We start from the raw sequence: 22,977 nt of genomic DNA, 5'->3' as shown, positions 1-22,977 counted from the left end.
AAAAATCAATTAAAACTTGCTTTGAAAATGCTTTGGAAGCCGTAAATCAAGAAAATGCTTTGGAAGCTGTAAAGCCATACTTTGGCCCCCAAAGTATGTTCGATTCCACCTTCGCCGAACACCGATAATGTATTATGTGGCCGCTCATTAATGAAAATAAGCAAAAGTTATACAAAAAAGAAAAAAATGCAAAATTATGTAATACTTGTTTTCTTTAGAAAAAAATTTATTTCAAAAGACATGAAAGCCATTAATTACAAAGTGAAAAAGTTGAATAGGTTCGTCCATTCCTCCAAAGGAAGCTCTTGAGACCTGCAATTATCCAGAATATGTCTTACGTCTACGAAACGAACGTCAAATATGACAAAAAATCAAAAATTCATTTACTTTTTTTTGTGAAAAACCGGTGTGGAAGCCAGTAAAGTCATAACGAGTTCATTTAAAACTTTAGATTTTGTGACACCAATCCCTTTTGACACCTTCGCAGGAAAAGTATTTTGACCTCTCATTAATGAAACTAGGTAACAATTAGACCAAAAAGAAAAAAAGCAAGATTATATAAAACTTGTTTTTATCGAAAAAAATTTATTTCCAAAGACATGAAAGCCATGAATTACAAAAAGAAAAAATTGAATAGGTTCGTTTATTCTTCCAAAGGAAGCCCTTGAGACCTGCCATTATCCACAACAAGTCTTACGTCTACAAAAATAACGTCAAATATGACAAAAATCAAAAATTATTTTACTTTTTTTTTTTTGAAAAACCCATGTCGAAGCCAGTAAAGTCACAACGAATTCTTTAAAAACATTAGATTTTGTGACACCAGTCCCTTTTGACACCTTCCCCTGACAAAAATAATGTCATTTTTAACCTTGAACTAACGAGACCAGGTAACAAACGGACAATAAAAGGAACAAAATTGCGAAGTTGAAGTGTTTTTTTTTCATTTTGGAAAACAATTGTTTTCAAAGTCATGAAATGATCCATTATCAGTTTTCTATTATCAGAACATCGGCCCATCTACTCTTCCAGGAGAAGCCAATCAAACCGGGTCATTGTGCAGCAAATTAAATATGACTAAAAAGACAAAGTAAAAACGACAGTTAGAGACAAAACTAAAAAATTCAATTAAATTCTCCGAGAAAGTACTTTCGAAGCGGTAAACAACCACAATCTGTATCTTTAAGGATTTAAATATTATCAATTGTGCGTTATATGAATGCGAAAAATGTGATATATGAACTGACATAAACGTGATAATTTGACAAAATTAGAAAACATGAAAAATTGGCAAATACCTAAAAATTAAAAAAAAAATTCTGAAATCTAGCAGTATCAAAGTTAAAACACCATTACTTAAGGCGTAATACCGCAATAAAGACTAAATTTGAATTCAGCAGAAAGAAGGAGCACTCGTTGATTAATGACACTAAGCTACAAGTTGACCAAAAAAAAAAGAGAAAAATGGAGTCAAAGTTCAACAAGCCATTTTTCAATTAAAAATCAAATATTTTAAAAGTCAAAACAGTCATAAGCTTTCAAGCAATCAACCAGTTAAATTAATTTTGAGCTAATTAGGAGGCCAATTGGACATATCAGCAGTGAGCTTTGATTTGAAATGTTCTCTTATCTAATTAATATAAAAAAGGTCGAATTTTTTTATACGGTTCAAGATTGGTAGAGAACTAGTCCCGCTAATGTTGATTGTCAATTAAGAATATCTAATTTTTGGAATGTCATTGATATAGATTTTTTGTTTGTTAAAAAATCAAAAGTAAATGCTGCGTTTTTGATAATCAACGAATAAAGTTAGCAAAAAACGGCAAAGTTTTTTTTACAGAGCACTCTCAACGGAAGTTGAATTCAAATTAGCCCCCTTTTCAGTCTACAAATATTGTGTTAGTGGTGTTTGGGTGTGCACTTCCTGCAAATTTAATCAGAGTGGACTAAAGAAACTTATTTCGTGCTGTTTTTGATGAAAAAGTCTGAGTTTTGTGAAATTTTTAGCCAGAATTTATGACAAAAAATATTCAATGAAAACAGCCGACAATGTATTTTGTCTTTAAACGTAAAGTCAACAACATTTTCATGAAAAACTTTATTAAATTTTATCAAAATCGGCGAAATTTTAGTCAAAATGCCGAAAAAACTTGAATGAAATCAACGGAATTCACTCTATTTTCTGAAAAGTTTAAACCGCGATAACTCCCTGTAAAAACGAAAAAAAAATCTTTTTAATTCCATATTCTACGCTGGACAAGATTTCTAATGATACCAGTCTCAACTCTCTACGATGAATATATCGATCGGCCAAAATTGACTGAACAAAAAAAACCCAGTTGAGTATATAATTCCCCCCCCCCCCTCAAGAGGGGTCGGAACAATTAAAGCTTATCCGGTAAGATGATTCCCAGTGTTGCAAAATTCCTGCAAGATTTCCAATCGACCTCAGTTAACAAGAGTGAAGAGTTTTTTTTAATTAGCTAAGATTACTGTAAAAGGACAAATGCCTTCATCTCCATAGGACACCATTTGACGAGGCAGAACTGCTTATAAGTTTGTTTTATTAAAAGTTGTGGTGGAATATAGTCACAATTATAATTGTGGTTTCTGTGTAATCTCAGCGGACCAACTGCCCCTTTTTCTTGTTGTTCACCACATCCCAGAATGCTAACTAACAGATAGCTCTACGGAGGCAGGGTGTTATTTATCGGAATATAAAATCATAGCTTTCCTGGCTATTTTTTTCTGTTAAGGATATCACGATCGTGAAAGCGATGAAGAACCCTCCAGCGGGTGTGAAGCTAGTAATGGAAGCAGTGTGTATTCTGAAGAATGCTAAACCTGACAGGGTTCCAGACCCCTCTGGCACCGGCAAGATGGTCCTGGACTACTGGGGACCCAGTAAGAGGCTGCTGGGTGATATGAAGTTCCTGGACAACTTGAAAGCATTTGACAAGGTAATACAAACATCCGGGTTTATGCCAGGGAACATATGGGAAGAATTTGAATGACAATAAATATGTGATTTAAAAGTGATATTTGAGTCGCTACCCGGGGCGAGGTGGTAGAAATATGACTCGACAAAACGTCGTCTGGGGGGGTGTCATTCCGGGTCGTTAAATACACGGACCCGGAAGAAGTTAATGACCCGGTAAGTCGAATCATATATCTGGTATTTCGGAACAATGACCCGGTCTTTCTATTCATAAATCTTGTATTTCAGAACAATGACCCGGTCTTTCTATTCATAAATCTGGTATTTCGGAACAATGACCCGGTCTGTCGAGTCATAATCTTAGTGCTTCGAATCATAAATCAACGTAATTCGATTCATGCGGCCCGTACTTCGAATCATAAATCTACATAATTCGAGTCATGCATCTTGTATTTCGAATCATAAATCTGGTATTTCGGAACAATGACCCGGTCTTTCGATTCATAAATCTGGTATTTCGGAACAATGACCCGGTCTGTCGAGTCATAATCCTACCGTTTCAAATCATAAATCAACGTAGCGACGTTTCGAGAGCTGAAATAGGTTAAATACTGTCGGAAAAAATCTACAGTTGAACTAACGAACATTTTTTTGAGATTTTCCAGTATGTTTTGGGTGTGTTTCCCTCCTCCTTCTCTCAACCGGGCTGGGGACCGGCTACGGCGGAGTTACAAACAAACAACTATAGGAGAATTGAGCAGAGCACTAGAAAAAAAAACTAGGCTCGAAAAGCTCTCTCCAAAACAGAAACACTAAACAGACAAAGTAAAATAATAATAAAGGTATAATAATAAATATAATATAGATTAAAACCAGAATAAACAAGGAGGCTCGTTAATATGCGATTGCACATAATGTTCCAATGTTCCAAAGACCTATTTTTAAAAATTATTTAAAATTACTTATTAGAAATAATCGCAAATTTCCGTATGAAAGCCCAACTTTTTTCCTAGGCAAGCTATACCAAAAACTATTTTTGCTTTAGACTCTAGGTACTCATGGGACACTCCATGCCGAGTTTGGTTTGATTTGGACAACTCCTTGACCCCATGAAAAAGACCTATTTTTAAAATTCGTTACTTGCGAAATTCGCAAATTTCCGTATGAAAAACTAACTTTTTTCCTAGACAAGCTATAGCAAAAAATCTTTTCGCTTTAGACTCTAGGTACTCATAGAAGACTCCATGCCGAGTTTCGTTCACTTTGGACAACTCTAAGACCTAATCAAAAAGACCTATTTTTAAAAATTATTTAGTTTGTTATTTTAAGTGTGTTAATAATTCTGTTATTGTCTGGTCTATTGACTCACTGTCGCGCAGTTTCGCACTGTCTGGTTTGTCGAACCACTGTCGAACAATTTCTGATTGTTCGCGCTATTTCGCACAATTTCGCACAATTTCCCGGAGTTTCGATTCATACTCCAATTATTGTCTGGACTGTCGAGTCATGGGTGTTTTGTGTCTGGATCGTCTGGTTCATACTTCCACGACCTCAACCCGGGTATGTATAGGTCTATATATCGAAACAGAGTTATGACGAAACGTGTTTTCAATTAGAACGGTTTTGTGTAATGGTTTGGACGCATTTTCTAATTATGGATTGGTAAAGAAATGCTCTATGAGGCTGAATGGTGGGGTTTTTACGTACACAGAGGTGGGGTAGAATAGACCAGAGACCAAAAGGCGTTTGTTAAGTAGTATCAACGCTTTGTCATCTTAGTCAATTTGTTCATATGTAATTTGGAATAGCTATTAAAGCTAGCACCCCAGCCTTGGTCACCACATTGAAGGGAAAAATTGAACGTTTAGTATTAGAATTTGTTAATGTTAGATTGTTAATTATTTTTAATAGGTTATAAATTTATTAGATTGTCTTGAGTTATTTAAGAATAATTTTGAATCAAGTGTAGGTTTTCGATGCGTTTTTCAGGATAACATTCCAGTACAGATAATGAAGCAAATCAGGGAAAAATTCATCCCAAACCCTGAATTTGTTCCAGAGAAAATCAAAAATGCCTCAACTGCATGCGAGGGTCTATGCAAATGGGTCAGGGCAATGGACTCCTATGACAAGTTAGTGATCTTTTTTTAAAAAAATCTGCCAGTTGGGGACAATAGTCGGAGTCGGGGAGAGTTGGGGAGACCCACCTCACAATAGCCAGCCTACATTTTTGCTTAAATAATGTAAACGTTAGGTGAAAAGTAACAATTTAACTTTTTAAGGTAAAACTCATGGAAGTTACAGAATTACATTAATGTTTTTTCAAGATTTGTAAGTTTGTTAGAATTAGGGCAGCGAAGAACACGTTCTTAAAAGAAGCGGACGCATAGAATTAGAAGATTCTGTTCTTTTAGACCTAAAATTATTCGTACGATTCTCTATTGTTTCAAATTTAGTATTTTTTTATAAACCTTAACTTATATGACTATAAATAAAAATAAAAATAAAAATAGTCATATAATAGTCATATTTATCAACATATAAAGAGTGATGCCGGGGAATCACATAGGTGATGCGTTACCAAATAAAATTTAAAGAATATAAATGGCGAAAAGATTTATGAGAAATAGATGTATGATTCTTGGTAATCATTCTAGGGTCATATATGATTTCTTGGTACATACAAGGATCATGTATGATTTCTTATTAGTTATACAAGGATTGTACTAGGAAATACGTTATGATTTGTATGACATCATATATGATCCTTGTATGACTGCTAAGAAGTGGCGACCTGTGTAAATGCAATGTTTTTTATTACTTCGAAAAACTAGTGGTTCGACCATTTTTGCCTTTCGCAGAGTTGCGAAGATTGTGGCTCCAAAGAAGGAATCTCTGAAAGAAGCGGAGGCGGAATTGGCAGTAGCTATGGAAGCACTTGAGAAGAAGAGAAGTGACTTGAGGGAAGTTCAGGAGAAATTGCAGAGACTCCAATCCAAGTTAGAAGAGAACAAACAGAAGAAAATCGACCTTGAGAACCAGGTTGGCGATATTTAGTCCATCTATTGTAAAATGTTCTAGCGCTCTCTCTTTATTTAACCCGGGTCTAGACCTCGACTAATGAAAAGACTTTAAAAGTCTAGTGGGGGCAATATTGACCATAATTACACAGTCGAGGTTCCTAGTTAAAACCGAACTTAATTCTTTTCATGGGTCCAGCTAAGGTATAATTCGCGTTACTTTTTAAACCTTCAAATTTTCGCCAACTTTTTCTAGAAATTGGCTGAGCAACCAAAACATTCTGCTTTTTACTAATTTAGATTCTAAGTTAATTGAAATTATATATAGTGCGGAATGAATACTTAAGCGGTTGTGATATCCATTGAAAATATTAAGGTCATTCCATGTTATTGTTCCAACAGCGTGTACCTGATGGAATTCTATGACAGCCACACTTAACAATTGAAAGAATCTGAATTGTGTTGGATCCGTCGCTGTCTTTTTTTATTAAGACCCGAAGAGGCTTTATTTTTTTCTGTTTTTTTAATGAGTGAGCGAGCAAGAAATCCGGAAATTCAGGTGGTGAATAAAATTGTTTCAGCGAACAATTTCGAAGAAAAGAGAGAGTGGTTCTTTTATTTATGCCTCCTTTTGAAACAGAGCGAGAAATGTAGGTGTAAGAATTTTTTTGCTAAGCGTGTAATTTTTTTTTTGTTCACGTGCGGCTTTTTCAAGCTGTTTCTTTTGTTTTTTGAAAAACTTATGTCTTAAATATTATTGTAGACTAATGTTATGATTTTAAAGTTTGTTTTGATGGTGTTTCCAAGTTTCTTGACAATTAAAGGGGGTTACGCTAATTTAAATGTTTATCAACTAATGCTCTTGTTTTGAGTCTATTATAGCGATTTTTGGCACATTTTGTAATTTAATGCTTTTAATTGTAACTCAATTTAAGGCTAATGATCGTGGGCAATTTCTATTACAATTTAAAGACAGGTTCTTTGGTACCAAGCAGTTTTTTAGAGATGTTTTTGTTTATTTTGGCTTGTCCGCACTTGAGTGAGAAATGAAGTTGTCTTAATTGCTTGATTTGTTTCCCATTTGTATTTTTACTTTTACAAATTGAAACTGTAATTGAATGTTCGTATTTTTTTTTTGCTTCAGATTACTTTTTTGTTAAATTTTATTTATTTTAATTAAGATGGTCTTTTCTCTTTCTTGATGCTCACTTCCATTAGAAATTAGTTATTCGACAGGCTGCTTTTTTATGAAGACATCTTCAAGTCGTTTCTGAAATTCTTCCGGCTAGGTTTTTTTAAGATCTATTCACACATTTTCATGATTTTGGAGGTCAAGTTGAAGTGATTTTGGTCTCGCCGAAACAGGAAATGGAGCAAAAAAAGCAAGTGGTTTTGTGTCGTGAAATTTTTTGTTGCTCATAAGTTAAAAGTTGAGTGAGAAAACTGCGTTTGGACAAAAGTTCGCCTTTTCGCTAGTAGCTTTATTTTTACACGCGACAATTTCACTTCGTTTTATACCGTTTTTTTAATTTGTTTTGATCGCGTTGTCTTCCCAATCATTTCTAGGTCTAGTTTTTTGTTTAGTCTATGAAAATTTTTTGAATTGTAGGTCAGGACTTGCCCTGCTTTGTTTTTCTTGTTTCTGTCAGTTTGGCTCCCGAATATTTTGCCCAAGGGTAACATGAATTATATTATTTTATTTTTTTACAGAGCAAAAAAAACACAAAAAGGTTTCTCATTTTTTTTATTTGAGAAAAACGTTGTATCACAAAATATTTGTTTTTGTAACTTTTTTATTTTTAAAACTTTTTCAGTTTTCATGTTTAATATAGTGAGTTTTTAACACAAATCAAAGAGAGAAAATTCCTGAACAATTTATTTTTTACCGCTGTGTTATGATAATAACTGTAGCTTCACAAACCGAAATATTTTTTATATAGTATAAATTTTCAAAATTTAATTTGTCAGTGTAAATACATAGTGAAAGAGAATCGTTTCGAAGAAAAAAAACAAATGGCGACAGTTTGTCATCAAAGAGATTCAATATCATTTCATTAGAAAGGCAATGTTTGAACTACTGATGCACAGATTAGGAGGGCAAAACCAATTGATGAACAAATTAAAAAGATAAGGTCTTAAATTGAATAAAGTCAATAGCTACAAGATGAAGTTGAGAAATAGCTTCATTTGTGTTTAAGCATAAATTCTAAAAGACCTGTCATTGATGAGACTGCGTGATAAGACAAACAAAACAACCAAAAGTTTCGAAGTCAAGTATAGACAAAATAGTCAAAAATGTTAGATAGTTAATAACAAAAATGAGAGTTTCATCTATGCGTCAATAAGGAGCCAACGAGAAGAGTAATTAATGAGAAGACGAGATAACACGACAAAAAAACGCAAAATTTACTGATAATCTCAAATAAAGGAGTGTCAACGTTCGTTAAAAACGTTAGATATAAATATAAACTTTTATTTTGATTCATGTACCCCTCGTGAGAGGGTCAAAAATATCATCCATTAATGAGACTAAGTAATAGGTTTACGAAAAGAAGGACAGTTTCACTAAAACTAAAACAATTTATGCTATTTTAAAAATAAGTGTCAAAATGGTATAAAATAATAAATACGAATTGAAGCCTTTTAATCTGACTCAGTTTTTTGTCGTTAAAGAGACTATCTGATAGAATAAACAGCATGAAAAAGAAGGCAAAATTAACAAAAACTACTGGTTTTTCTGAAAAAAAGGATTCTAAACAATGTTAAAAACTTTAGCTCCAAATTGAAAAGGTTAATTTCTTCAGGCATGACTCAAAAGGGAGACTATTCGTTTCTGCTCTTTTTAAACTTCTCTGACAAAAAGGAAAAAAAATTGAGAACAGTTCTCAAAAGAGACAACGCCCCATTACAATTCAATTTTTTTTCGAATTTCAAAAACCAGTAGAACGCCAATATATCCGACCAGTTAACGTGACCACAGTTTTTGTGTTCATAAAAAGATGATATAATGTACTGACCATTGAATTATTCAATTATGCCCCATTGAAACCTTATGGCGTCAAAATTATGAATAAAATTTAAGAATTATTGGTCCTTAAATTTTTCTGAGAAACAAAAACAGTTGAAAAATGATAACAATTAATTAATATTCTAAGTTTTCAAGAGCTTTTCAATGATACCACTTCTTTATCTCTCTTCAAAAGATATTGCGCCGAGAAAATTGTGGTAAAAAGAAAATTAGGGATGTTGTCCACCTCCGCTTTGGCCGCAGCCTTATCTAGTTAGTCATCAGACATTTAGAGGAACTAATTCCAAGCCATGAAGACCCGAGCATCGGTGCAAAGACCATGTGAGGTCCAGCTTCTTAAGAAGATGAGTCCAGTGAGCATCAAGTCTCCTTAAAACAATCTTTCGGGACTTTAAAAGCAGTTTCATCAGCTTTCACGCTCACCTAAACTACTCGTTTCTCTCATTTGAATAGGTCAGCTTGACTAAAGTAGCTACTCTTTTTAAACTTCTCTTTCACAACAAAAAGAAAAATTGCGAACAGTTTTCGACATGACAGTTGGGGGACATAGAAGCAGATTGCTGAGACAAACACCTTCTTTGGAGGATTAGTAATCCAGGTTGTAGACGTGATCCAGAACCTTCACGTGGTGCCCCTAGGTAGCTACTACCAGCCCCAGTTGGTGGTAGTTATCTATGCGGATAATCTAACAGTAAGCACTGAACAAGCCACCTTGGACTCAAAACAAACTTTGCTCGGAATTTCCTGCCAGTCCGATTATCATCAGCGCTGTCAAGAGTTTGAGACGAGGGCGTTGAGGAAGAGCTTGGAACAGCGCACTTGAAAGAAGGGAGCCAAATGGTTGTTGGCGGGGCCCTGTTATAAAAGTGACTCTAGTTGTCATGTCGCGCCGACTTCAACCTGTTGGTAATGTCTCCAATGAGCGAAAGAGGGTCTTACTGACACGAATTTCAACAAAGTAACGAAAGTGAAATCGAGACAAGTTACCGAAGTTTGACCCTTTAGTAGTGATTTAACTAGACTTCAAATAAACTCTCTTGTGAACTATAGTCGCTCTAAAACTATTGCTAGTAGGCTAAGAACGCAAGGTTAGTATAGTCGAGATGTGAAGGAGCTTGGAATGATTGCTACACTGTATAACTGAAAATTGATGATTACTGGAAGACAAAACTGGGTGCGATCTCTGTGCACAGTTAGCGTCTGAAATGAAAGTCTTCTAGTAGGAAATACCGTGTAAGGCCAAGAAAAGATATATGAGTGATTGTCACAGAAATAACATCGCAGAGTACTGATGCAACTGTGATTGCAGAGCTCAAATGATAAAGAGTGGCTAAACTACATCTTTGATGCAGACAACACATTTTCTGCTATGTCCCGAAAGATGTTTTTAAAAGAGGGATGTTTTAGTGTTCCTTATACGCAATTTATGGGGGGGGGGTGTTGGAAAAATAATAATATAATCGATAGTTGTTAGCTTTAAATAACGCACAGTGAGCGTTAAAAAAATTAAATTTTATGCCAATTTTGCTCTAAGTTGCTTTTACTATGCCCATTTTTAGGCACATTTTGACATAAGTTTAAAATTATTGAAATTGTAAGTTTTCAATATTATTTACACGATTTTAATTAACTTCAGAGTTTAAATTCAGAGAAAAAATTTTTAATTCAAAATTTCAAAATAGTTCAAATTCAATATTTGTTCATTTAGCTGTTATTTCCCTGTTACATTTGTGAATGAATTTTCGGTGATCAAAGATCTAGAACTATAACTGGAACGCATGACAAAATTTGAATCTTATATTTGCTAATGTTGTCAGGTTGACCTCTGTGAGAAGAAACTAGAGCGCGCTGAACAGCTTCTGGGTGGTCTTGGAGGTGAGAAGGCGAGGTGGATATCCCAAGCCGCCCAATTGGGAGAGAGATACATTGCTCTCATTGGAGATGTCCTCGTGTCCAGTGGAATTGTAGCTTACTTGGGAGCCTTCACTCGACCCTTCAGGAATGTACGTTCGAACAAGTGTAGGGATGCATGACAAGGAAGAAAGAATTAATTTTTCCAGAATAAATGAATAGATTTAAATTATTTATATCATTAAATACAAAAAAGGTGAAAGACGTTGTGTTGGATACGACGGTTACATGGCCAAACGCACTAACTAAATATTATGCTAAATAATCGTTCTGATAGTTTCAACGTTAGAATAAAATATTGGGAATATTTTGAGTATTTTGTCACATTGGGTTTTTTGGCTTTGGGCATTTTGTCCTGACACCGGATACGACACCTTGAGAGGGCGGACGACGAGGCCAATAGGCCTACACAATGTCCGCCCCAATGAGCGTAACCAAACTCGAGTGGCATACGAAAAACAATGGACTATTAGAAACTGTTTTTTCGTAACAGCTAGCGCTGAAAAATTTAAAGTTAAATTTCAGGTACCAGAAAATAAGGCTGTTATTGATTATTGGGGTGTCATCGCCCAGTGAAAGAAATCTCGATGCACCTTATGATGCCGTGACAAGCAAGATCTTGACGTTGTTGACAAGACATGGAATAAAGCACCAAGATCTTGATCTGCCATTTTTTGTGAATATTTTGATGTTAATAATAATAATAAATTTGTTTTCAGTACCAAATATTCAAGCTTCGAATAATTAAACAAATTAGAGTAGAAAGCGTCGTACTGAACGAATGCTAGGAGGCAATTTGTCTGTTTCAGCACCGTTTGAGAGCTATTCAAAATTAGATTGTATGTACGAAATTCTTTTAGTTACTTATACTGAGACCATTCAAGAGGAAAAAAACACTGTCAATATCAATGGCGGCAATTAAGAACCTACCGCTGTAATTTTGAAAGAAATTTTACCGTCTAAGATTTTGGATATTACTCAATTAGATTTTTTATCGTCAGCTGTTACACGTTAAAGATTCTGATTATTTGACTTTTTTAATCGCGTACAAGATCTTATAAGAAACCCGGACCTGAGTCTCATGATATTTCAGTACTGAATAATAAAATTTTCATTATGATTTTTACTATGGCCAGAGTTCTTATCATGGCACTTATTAGACATTTCATGATAAAATTCAGAGTACAATTCTGAACTTAGCATGAACATAATGAACTTCAATTCTGCATTTACCATGAACATAATGAACTTGAATTCTGCATTTACCATGAACATTATGAATTTTTGTCTGTTGAACTTTTTATCTATATATAGTTAAAGGTATTTAGCTGAATTATAACACTCTTTATTAAAATGGGCTTTACATTCACCAGTACCTGATAATGTTCTGGTTATTGATTTGGTTTACAGACTATATATAGCTGAAGCTTCATACCTTTGTTGTGAATACTTCAAGTTTTCGTGATTTCTCACAAGCAATTTTTATAAAATAAAGTTTGGATTTTTTCGCATTGGTAATTAATTTAAGTGTTATTTCTCTCTATACTTAATGATTGAAAACTTACTTTATCTGTTTTGAAATATATAATTTTTGTAATATTGTAATCATGTAACATTATGAGTAGTAAGATAATAGGGTACTAAGATAGGGGAATTATCCTTCGAATTAATACGTGTGATAATAGGGGGTTATCCTTGGCGGCGCTACATGTAAAACAACGGCCGTGCGTGCGTGATACATTTAAATTGGCATGTAGGTTGATTTGGGTGTAAAAGCCTGGCTAGAGTCATTTTTGAGTGAGCGTTTATAAAATCACATGGCTACAATTGCTACAGTTGATTTGAAGAGTATTCACGAAACTTATAAGGAAATCGAAAAAGAATATTCACAAAACGGTGAACGGTTTTTATACTTTTTAGCTACTTGTCTTCATTTGGATCCTGAGATTGATTTGGATATAGCTTTGAAACTACGACCTTATGGTGGTTTGATTGGCATCGACAATTCAGCCCTCGACAAATATTTTAAATCGTTCAAAATTTTGAGACTGCACGACGCTTCCGGTTTTGTATATGAATATAGTGAAAAGTGTCCAGGCTATTCCTACGTGTTACCTTGTCCAGTGACAAATGAGTACCTTGGTCATGTAACTGGAATTGCTTTTTGTTTATACGTAAAATCCTTCAAAAATAGTTTATTCAATTTGCTGGAATGTTGAAATCTGGAGTAGTTGTTCTTGATTTTGAAGGCTTTAGAAGTAACAAATCTGGATTTATAATAAAAGAACTTGCGGTATCTACCAAAAATTACAACGATACAATTTCGTTTTTACCTCTAAACTCATTTAACATACTTTCTTCGAGTGAGCAATGATCTTTCCTGTGAGTATCTAAATTTCTTCATGGTCTCTCGTGGGAGACAGGAGAGTACCCTTATCATTATTTGCAACATATTTTTCAAAGTATAGTTCTTCGATTTCCCTTTTCTGATTTTTACGCAAAAGGATTAGAAAAAACGGAAACTTTACGGCAGCTGTTACAGAGGAACGTTATCAACTTGGAAACTTTGTTTTGCCCAAAAATTGAACACTTGAAATTAAATCGGGAGACACCAGTTTGTAAATTACATGCATTGAGTTGCCCAAAACGACAAAGAAGCAAGCATTGTGCCAATAAGAAGGCAAAACTCTTTTACCAGTGGCTGACGAATGAATCGTCGGTTGGAGAAACCAGCTCCGTCTCTACTTCAAGTGAATTTGTCTCCAAATTTGACAGTTTACAGTTGCATAACGCCTGAAAATCAGTTTACGGTTACTCTTATCAAGGAGGAAAAAATTGACACAAGAGGACAAACAGTTTTGAGAAAACAGCAGATCGTGTGTGCTGGTGCTGAAATAGAAGCTTTCAAGAAGTATCTTTCTCTACTGGAGTACTTTCAATTGTACCATGTCTTTACAAGAGAAAATGAAAAGGTTGAAACTAACCCCTTTACCTACGCCCAAGCGTGCAGTACCAATTCTGATGCCTCTGGACGATGAGACTCTTCCCGATGAAATCAAGCAGCTGATTCAAGAGAACAAAGTAGAGTCAATTGTTTTTAGAGATAAACAAGATTCGATGAATGCAAACTATACAATCATTTACAAACAAGGAGACAACGACTGTGGATATGTTTTATATGATTTTTTTATTGTTGAATAATTATGTAACATTCTTGAAAAGCAATTCATTTTTTGAATAATTTTGTTTCAAAATGAGTCAAACCGAAGATCAACTAGATTCGGGCGGAGGCATAACTGACATGGTTTTTGACGCTAACCACCAAGAAAGACGATCTTGCAATTCGAGATTGCCTCGATCAGAGGTTGTATACTTTACACAAATCATTATAATAATTTTTCTTATAACTGTGTCTCTCGCCAAGTTGGTTTTCTTTCAATCTCGACTGTGAAGAATCCACATTTTGGTTTTCACTTCTCTCTTGTACAGCTGGATACGCTCTTCCAAATCCAAAGTTATGAATAAAATTATTTCCACCTCTGACCGGTTGTTCATGGCTGTTTGCGGGCCATCTTGTTGCGGGAGAACTGAGCTCATTTTCAAAATGTTATTAGTTGGCACTTTTTTCCCAGAATTTTCAACAATCTATTATTTTTATCAGCATGATCAGCTAAAATTCCAATCGTTAGAGAAGAAACTGAACATACATTTTACAAAATTCTCTAATGTTGAACTCATTCCAGAGTTAGACAACTGCCTCCTTGTGTTCGATGACTCATTTGAAGAAATTTTTAATGACAAAGAATTTTCAAAATTAGCAACCGCAGGGCGACACAGAAACATTAGTGTAATTTATGTTAAACACAATTTGTTCCAGCAAAGCAGATGGTCCAGAACAATTGATCTAAATACAACACATATCATATTGTTTAAATCACCACGTGACACACAACAGATTACTTTTATTGGTAGACAGTTGAATAACTCTCAGTTTTTAAAGGAAAGCTATGAGCTGGCAACCAAAGAACCGTTTGGTCATTTTTTAATTGATTTGGATCCCAAAACATCAGACCTCTTGCGCTACTGTTCAAATATTGTTCCTCCAGGACCATCAATTTTTTATCTGCCATCAGCTAAAGCCGTTATTACAAGTTTAAGCGATGAGAGAGAAAGAAGTTTGTATGCTGGGGCGGCTGCTAAACATATCGGATACAAAACTAAAAGAGAAGATCGAGAGAGCTCCAAATCATTTCATTAAATTCCTTTGCGGATGTTTGCTCAACATTGTCAATGGTAATGTCCCAATAAGAAAAAGTTTTGTGAAAGGTTATGAAAAATCATTCAGAAAACTATTGTCTAGACAAACAAGTTTGAAAGAAAAGAGGCAACTTTTCGCTAGAGAAATAGATTTGGTCAAACTGTTGGTTTCGCTTGTTATCGTTATTTAACAAAATCGTAATGCACACCGAAGTATTCATTTTAATTCCAAAACGAATGTTTGCTTCACATCAACCGGTAAAAAAAAGAAGTTTTGGACAATCCCCTTTATAAGCAGAAAGCTGCACAGCTGTCTCTTTTGCAAAGAAACCAGTCGAACTCAGTGGCAAAACCAGAGAAAGCAGTTGAACCAGTTGAGACTACAGACAAAATGATTGAAACAGCAGAAGAGGAAAAAACAGAACCCATGAGCGAAGACAGCGAGATTGAACCAGTAATGAAAAAACAAAAAAGCAAAGATTTCGACTCCATATTGTTAGAGCTAGATTTTATGAATGAAAACCAAATCAAAAGATCAAAAATCATACTTGACTTGATTAACCAATCTGAAACAGTAACTGTAGAGTCGAACGACGTTCTTCACGTAAATAAAGAAACACTGGGCATTAAAGCTTCAACATTTCTGTACAATCTGCAGCAACCGACTAAAAAATACTCAAAAATTTTAATTGCTCTTAATATCTCACCTCATCTTGTTGCAAATACACATGCCAAGCAAATCTTGGAAAACTCGTCGGAAAGTGAACACGAATTCTACCCAAGCCGAGAAAAACCCGGCAGTAGTGGATCCAAATCAACCCCAACCAAAGATTACGAAGAAACAAGTGACAAAACGACAGACAAAAAAGAGACCAATCAAAAGAAAGGGTCTTTCTTCTCCTGAAGTAAAACGTTTGGAACAGCTTTATTTAAAAGGACCACCTTCCTATGGAAGCACAAAACGCTTACATACTCAGAGCAAGCTCCCTCTAGGTGAAATTCAGTCCTATTTGGAGACAAAACCGTCTTTCACAAAGTACCTTTCAATTCAATTAAAATTTCCCAGGCTTTAAGATTTTGTAAAAGACATTAATGAAATTTGGACATTGGATTTGGCACACGTTGATAAACTGGCAAAGTATAACCGCAATATAAAGTATCTTCTAGTAGCGGTTGATTGTTTGTCAAGATATTTACGGGTGGAACCAATCAAAACAAAGTATGCAACCGAAGCAGCTGAAGCATTCAAAAAGATGATCAAAAACAAACAGCCCGAAAAAGTGTGGGTTGACGATGGTACAGAATTTCTTGGAGCATTCAAACAATTGTGTACCAAACGTGGAATTCATATATATAGTACCTCTAGCGAAAAAAAGTCAGCTTTTGCAGAGAGGAACATTAGGTCTCTCAAAAAGATAATTCATCGGTATCTTGAAGAAAAGTGGACCTATAGCTACATTGACCAATTAGACCAATTTGTGAAAACAATCAATTCAAGAGTATATCGGGTAACCAAACTTGCCCCAAGTAAAGTTTCAAAAACGGATGTGCCACGACTAGTGTCATTAGCAGCACAAACAAGCTCAACTCAGAAGCCCAAGTTTTACATTGGAGACTTTGTGAGTGTAGTTAAAAAAGATAAAGCATTCAGGAAAAGTTATATGCAATCATTCACAGACGAAGTATTTGAAATAACGGGAATACCGACATTAAGCCCACCAACATACACCATAGCCGACGCAGACAAGGAACCAATTCAAGGCAAATTTTACCAACCAGAATTACAACTTGTCAGGCTCCCTCTTGTTTAAAATGTCCAACAACCGGTTTGAAGACGAGTTTACAGTTCACGTTGTTTCATCAGCTTCAATGGAAATATTTGATTCAAATACACTTGCATCTTTTCGGAATTTTTTTAATGACGAAATTCAACTTTCAGGTGATTGGCGCTAAGTGAAATCATATTCCCAACAAAAACAGAAAATATTGTAAACGGAAATCTTACTGTATACAACTTAAAAGACTATGAAGATTCCCAAAAGATTTCTTCGGGAGCCAATGTTATTTCTAGACCTTATAGTGGACAGCAATTTAGTTTTATGCCAGGAACCTTTGATACAGTGGCTCAACTTCTTGCTACAATTAAGCGCACAGTTGGCCTGCCCAATTTTTCATTCAGAGAGTTGAAGAGCTCTGGGAAATATGAATTTTTATTTGGCAAGTATGAAGGAATTACGTTTCCCAGCGAAGAATTTCCAAGCATTATTGGATTTAAGGGTATTCCTGACAGCAATGGAATATACATTGGGTACAAAAAGATTCCCAATGCAAACAGTTTTATGAAAAGTGATCATACGAAAGCTTATTATGGGGAGTTCCCAGCTGACCTTCGTGCTGGAAAACATCTAATTTTCATCTACACCAACATAATTGAATACCAATACGTAGGTGACACTAAGGTTCCTCTTTTGCGAGTCATTGATTCAAATTAACGTCTGAAAAACGGTAGTGTTTGTGAGCTTGAACCCACTCATCGCATAGTTTTTACAAATTTAGACTATAAGAAGCTCCTAAGCAACACAATTCAATCGATTTCAATTGAACTGAGAACGGAAACAGGACAATTAGTCCCTTTTCGGGAACTGAAAAGTTATTCTAACACTACAATTCAAAAAATTTTCCCCTTAAAATGGATTCTTATTATGCCAATCAAGCAACGTCTTTGCCTCACTTCTCTGGACATTATCGTCAAAGAGGAAGTGGTTTTGGAGCTCTAGCTGCAGGCATTGGACGTGTTGCGCTATCTTTAGCACGTCGTTTCATTTTGCCTACAGCAAAGCGTATCGGGAAAGAGCTATTGAAACAAAGTGTTCCAGAGATTTTTGATGTAGTCGGAAGCAAAAAATCTCCTAAACAGGCGTTTAAAAATACAATCTCAAAAACTGTAAAAAAACAGACAGGGGGATCTCGCCGAAATACTTCACGTCAGAGGAATTCAATACGAGTCAAGCCACAGAAAGCAATCAACAAACGCAAAAAAACCATTTCAACGCACAGAGATCCAAAAAGAAGTCGGTCAGATTTTTTGCCAGAGTGAACGATGATCGCTAATTTGTTACCATCAGAGGCAACTCACAGTTCTTTGGATTTGTTCGAAAAACCTTCTCTCTTAGTAACTTTCGATGGTAGTTTTTGTCAAAAGTTGGGCCCAGTCTACAGTCCAAATGGACCCATGTTAGAATTTGAAGTCGCCGGTGACCGAAACAATTTTATTGACTTACAGAAAATTTTCTTGGAAGTGAAATGTAAAATTGTCCAGTTATCAGAAGCTGATTTGAAATATGACGCTACAGCCGCCGTTGACATTACAAAAACAGATTCTCCCTACTTTTGCAATAATGTGTTACATTCACTATTCTCTGACTGTACAGTGTCTGCTAATGGACAAAATTTCAAACGCTAACGGAAACTATGCTCATAAAAGTTTTATTGAAACAGAATTTTCACATAACAAAGATGCAAAAAACACCTGGTTGGCATGTCAGGGCTACTCCTACGAAGAAAATCCAGGAGCGCTGTCAACTGGAGAAGTGAACAGAAGGAAAGCCTTAGTGAGGCAATCGGCTGAGTGCACATTTTACGGTAAAGTTGCAGTTGACTTTTTCACTTGTGACAGACATTTGCTAAGTGGTGTGACACTTCGCATTGCATTTAGACGGTCAATAGATGATTTTGTTATAATGTCTGACGATGCAGCCAAACACTACAAAGTAGAAATTGTCGAGGCTAATTTGTATGTGCGCAAGATAACATTGAACGATGATGTCGTATCGACTATAGAAAAAACTTTTTTAACAAGTCCAGCTTCGTATCCCTACTTGGAGACTCTAACAAAAACATTTCTGGCATCAACGGGTCTCCACAGTTGGAAACAAGAAGATATTTTTGCCAGAGAACCGATTCGTAGACTAGCAATTTGTCTGAACACTAACAAAGCGTTTCTTTGTAACAACAGACAAAATCCATTTAATTTCCGCAAATTCGACCTTGAGCAGATTTGTATTTTGCCGAAACGGTTTACCTGTGGCAGACAGTCCAATATCAACAAGTTATGACAAACGTCTCTACTTTAATACAATATCGGATTTAGCTTACATCGACAATGGTCATGGAATAAGTTTGACAGATTACCCGAACCATTTCATAATGGTTTTTGATTTGACCAGCACCCAACAAGCATCCCATGATTTTATTCATCCTGAGCTTACAAATTCGTCAATTTCTATTGAGTTGAAATTTTCTGCGGCCCTACCGAACAATATAGAATTTTTCATTATTGGCGAAAAAGCGAGCACAATTTTTGTTGATAATGCAAGAAGAGTATCAAAGAATCACCTTCTGACAAATTAATGATGGATGAAGATGATATTAATGATTTAATCCAAGGCTGCAAAACTCTTAAATACAAATTTCATGGCGTGTTTGCGGCCAACAACTTTCCGGAAAAAATGAACAGAAACAGCTTCCTTATTGTTAATGCAGCAACTGCTGAAAATATTGGCACCCACTGGTTACTTCTATGCAGAAAGAACAATCAACTTCTGTTTGCCGATCCCCTTGGTTGGCGCATTTCATCGTACAAACACCTATATCAAAGAATCATTTCTGTTAGCAACAATCACAATATCTATCAACTCTTGGAGAATCAACCAATTCAAAGTGCAAACTCTAAACTTTGTGGACTGTTTTGTATTTATGTTGCTCATTTTGTTTTCAATGCTCAAAAACTTGTAAATATTAGCGATAATGAATTGATTCGTTTTGCTTTTCATATGATGTTCTAACCTTACTAAATTGAAAAATTTATTTTTTTTCAAAACTTTACTTTTTCTTCATACACAAAGCGAACACTCAATAAATCAGAATCAATATTCAATTTTCCATATCCACTCAAAAAAATATCCATAATTTGACAAAAAGCACCAGAATGAGGACCATACAAAATTGTTTCAACTCTTCGTAAAGTTTCACTATTAACAAAATCAGTTTGAATTTGTTTTGATGTTGGCCGGCAATTGTAGATAGTCTTTTGTGCAACTACTGGCACCTTGGCACTCGTTTTGGGGTTGACATTTGTTTGTTTTACAGAGCAGCTTTTCGATAAATTGTTGTTGTTGTTGTTAGCAAAAGCTGGTAGTCGTTTGCGCACTGACTGTGAATCGGTTTTTTCTGCAGAACTGTTGAATTCGATTGCTAATTTAAGTTTCGAAAACACATCTCCATTAGTCTCCAATTTGGTGCAGTCCAAAACAAGAATTTGAAAGCTGTATAAACACAAGGCACAGGAAAGCTTTGAAATCGTTTCAATGTTTCGTTTTCAAAAGTAGTTGTATCAATCAGAACGTGATAATGGCTATTTACTAAATTGCAAAATTCGGAATCAGAATGTGCACACACTGCATAACAATTTCCAATAGAAAAGGTAGGTTTCTCTTCCACAATGAGAAATTTGAACTGTTTTTGAAATTGTTGAAAGTAATTTGGAGAACGCTCAAACATCGCTTCAACCATCGTTGTTGACATCTTCTTTTTGAATTTTTGGTTTCTTCGCTGGTGGTGGTTTTGGTGATGACTGCTGATCAGCCACTGAGTTCTGTACTTTGCTAGCTGAACTGACCAAATTTTCAAACTCTCCAAGAGTTAACGAAATTGTCTGTTCAAACACGTAATCGTCTGTTGCTTTTTTGAACAATTTCAGAAATACATATGTCCCTGTCCTTTCATAGATTTTCAGCGTTGCTCTGATTAAGCGCTTATCAGTTTTGGAAATATCGAAACAACAATCTCCAAACTCTGTGTCTTTAGTGGAAGTGAAAGGCATAGTGTGCAACTTGTTTTATTACTTTCAAGTGTTGTAATGTGTAAAACTACAATTCAGTGGGAGCGGCAAGTTGGGATTAAACAAGTGTCGTCAAACTGCCTAATTAAATCCAAATGATTTGTGAATACAGTCTCAAGTACGCCTATGGCGTACTTGAGTCTGTCTGTTGTTCAAATATTGTATAATTAACTTCAGCTGTGACCTTAGATAAGACAAAAAACATATGTGACCCTAGGTGTGTACTTGAACCAGCAGTGTAGTGTACGCTGTTTATTGGAATTATATGTGGACCATATGTTTTGGTTCTATAGAGAAAACAAATGTGACCTTGGGTGGGTTTTTGACGTCATTGAGGATTGTAGTGTACGCTGTTTATTGAAATTATTTGCGGACCATATGTTTTGTTTCTATAGAGAGAACAGATGAGACCCTAGGTGTGTATTTGGACCAGCAGTGCAGTGTACACTGTTTATTGGAATTGTCCATATGTTTATGTCTTGGAACAGATATGACCCTAGGTGTGTATTAAAATTGGAAACACATGTGAACCTACAGCAGTGGGGAAGTTCTGATAAGAATAAACATTTACCTGTGTACAATGCAAAGCTAATAGTAAAATACGTTCTAGATAAGAATTGAGTTAGTACACACTATAGACTGTATCAACCCATGTATAATAACAAAATTTAGAGCATGTAGCAGAGCATACACACCACCAAAACTAAAACCAAATTTGACCCCAGACATAAACTGTTGAATTACACGTTGTACAATACAACTTTAGAACTAGGTATTCACTTTCTTTAAAACTTGCGTTCAGTGCACTTTGCTTTCTTTCAAGAGTTCGTTACCAGACAAACAATATTTTTCGACCGTCTTTTATCAAATTGGTTTTAATTTCTTTCTCAAAATTTGTGCAAAAAATTATGTCCGTTCAAATACTTGCTGAATCTGTAATTTCTTTGGAGCGAACATTGGTTTATCAGACAGTGTTCGAAAACTTTGTTGTGCTGATTCAACAGAAGAGACAAGGTGATGTTTGGCAAACTTACCAGCACTGTTTGATACCTAAGCTTTTCATTAACGCAATTGCTTCTTTACCAGAGAAGACTGAACCAGCAGAATGCAGTCTTATTACATCAGGGGGACATTTACCTCCAAAAGCTTTGCCAACATTTCAACATTTTGACATGGAGCCATTACCTAACGACGTTAAACGAATTTTGTTTCGTTACGATTGTGACTGTGTGCCTCTGTTTGAAAACCAGTTAGGGGCTTATCAAGCTTGCGAAAACTTAGCTGACATGTGGGGCATAAAATCATCACCTTGCTCCCCAGAAAAATCAATCGCAATTGAATTCAGCCAGCTTAACAGTAACACCAGCAGTTGATCCGAGTCCCAGTTTGACGCCGACATCTAGTCCATCTCTCTTTGCGGGAATTCACAAGAACAATTCTACGGCTCTGCTCAGTGACAACCAGTTTGATACAGCGTTACTTTCAGCTACACAATCTCAAACACCAGAACCAGCACGTGTTTTTGGCGTTACAGATACGCCCAAGATTTGCAATGCACCAAAGAAACGGCTACCCGAGAATTCTTTAATGGACTTATTTGATTGACTTGAAAAACTTTGATGAATCACCACAAACCTCTTTTATATAGTGAGATGCTAACTTGATTTTGTTTCAATAAAACGTGATTTCAAATTTTGAAAGCTGAATTTATTTTTTGATATCTGTTTTTGTAGTTTTAAATCTGCTGAGCCAAAGAAATTAAAATTTCGCAGCTGATCAAGTTCGAAAATGTTCAGAAAGGATTTTCATTATGATGTAAACATCCGTTTCCTAAGAAACACTCAATTATTGCAACTACTATGACGTGGTGTGCGAATTATATCCATAAATACACTTCTCAATCTACAACATTATTTAAAATTTT

At 35.4% G+C, this 22,977-nt stretch overlaps 1 pseudogene; it reads left to right on the top strand.

The window, feature by feature from the left end:
- LOC142348566 (dynein axonemal heavy chain 7-like) overlaps positions 1 to 22,977 on the top strand; it is a 460,211-nt pseudogene that overhangs the window by 355,415 nt on the left and 81,819 nt on the right.

Source organism: Convolutriloba macropyga, chromosome 10, assembly GCF_964194025.1.
Source record: "Convolutriloba macropyga chromosome 10, txConMacr16.3, whole genome shotgun sequence".
NCBI lineage: Eukaryota > Metazoa > Xenacoelomorpha > Acoela > Convolutidae > Convolutriloba > Convolutriloba macropyga.
The sequence above is the reverse complement of the archived record's forward strand: the minus strand, read 5'-3'. Positions and strand labels throughout refer to the sequence as shown.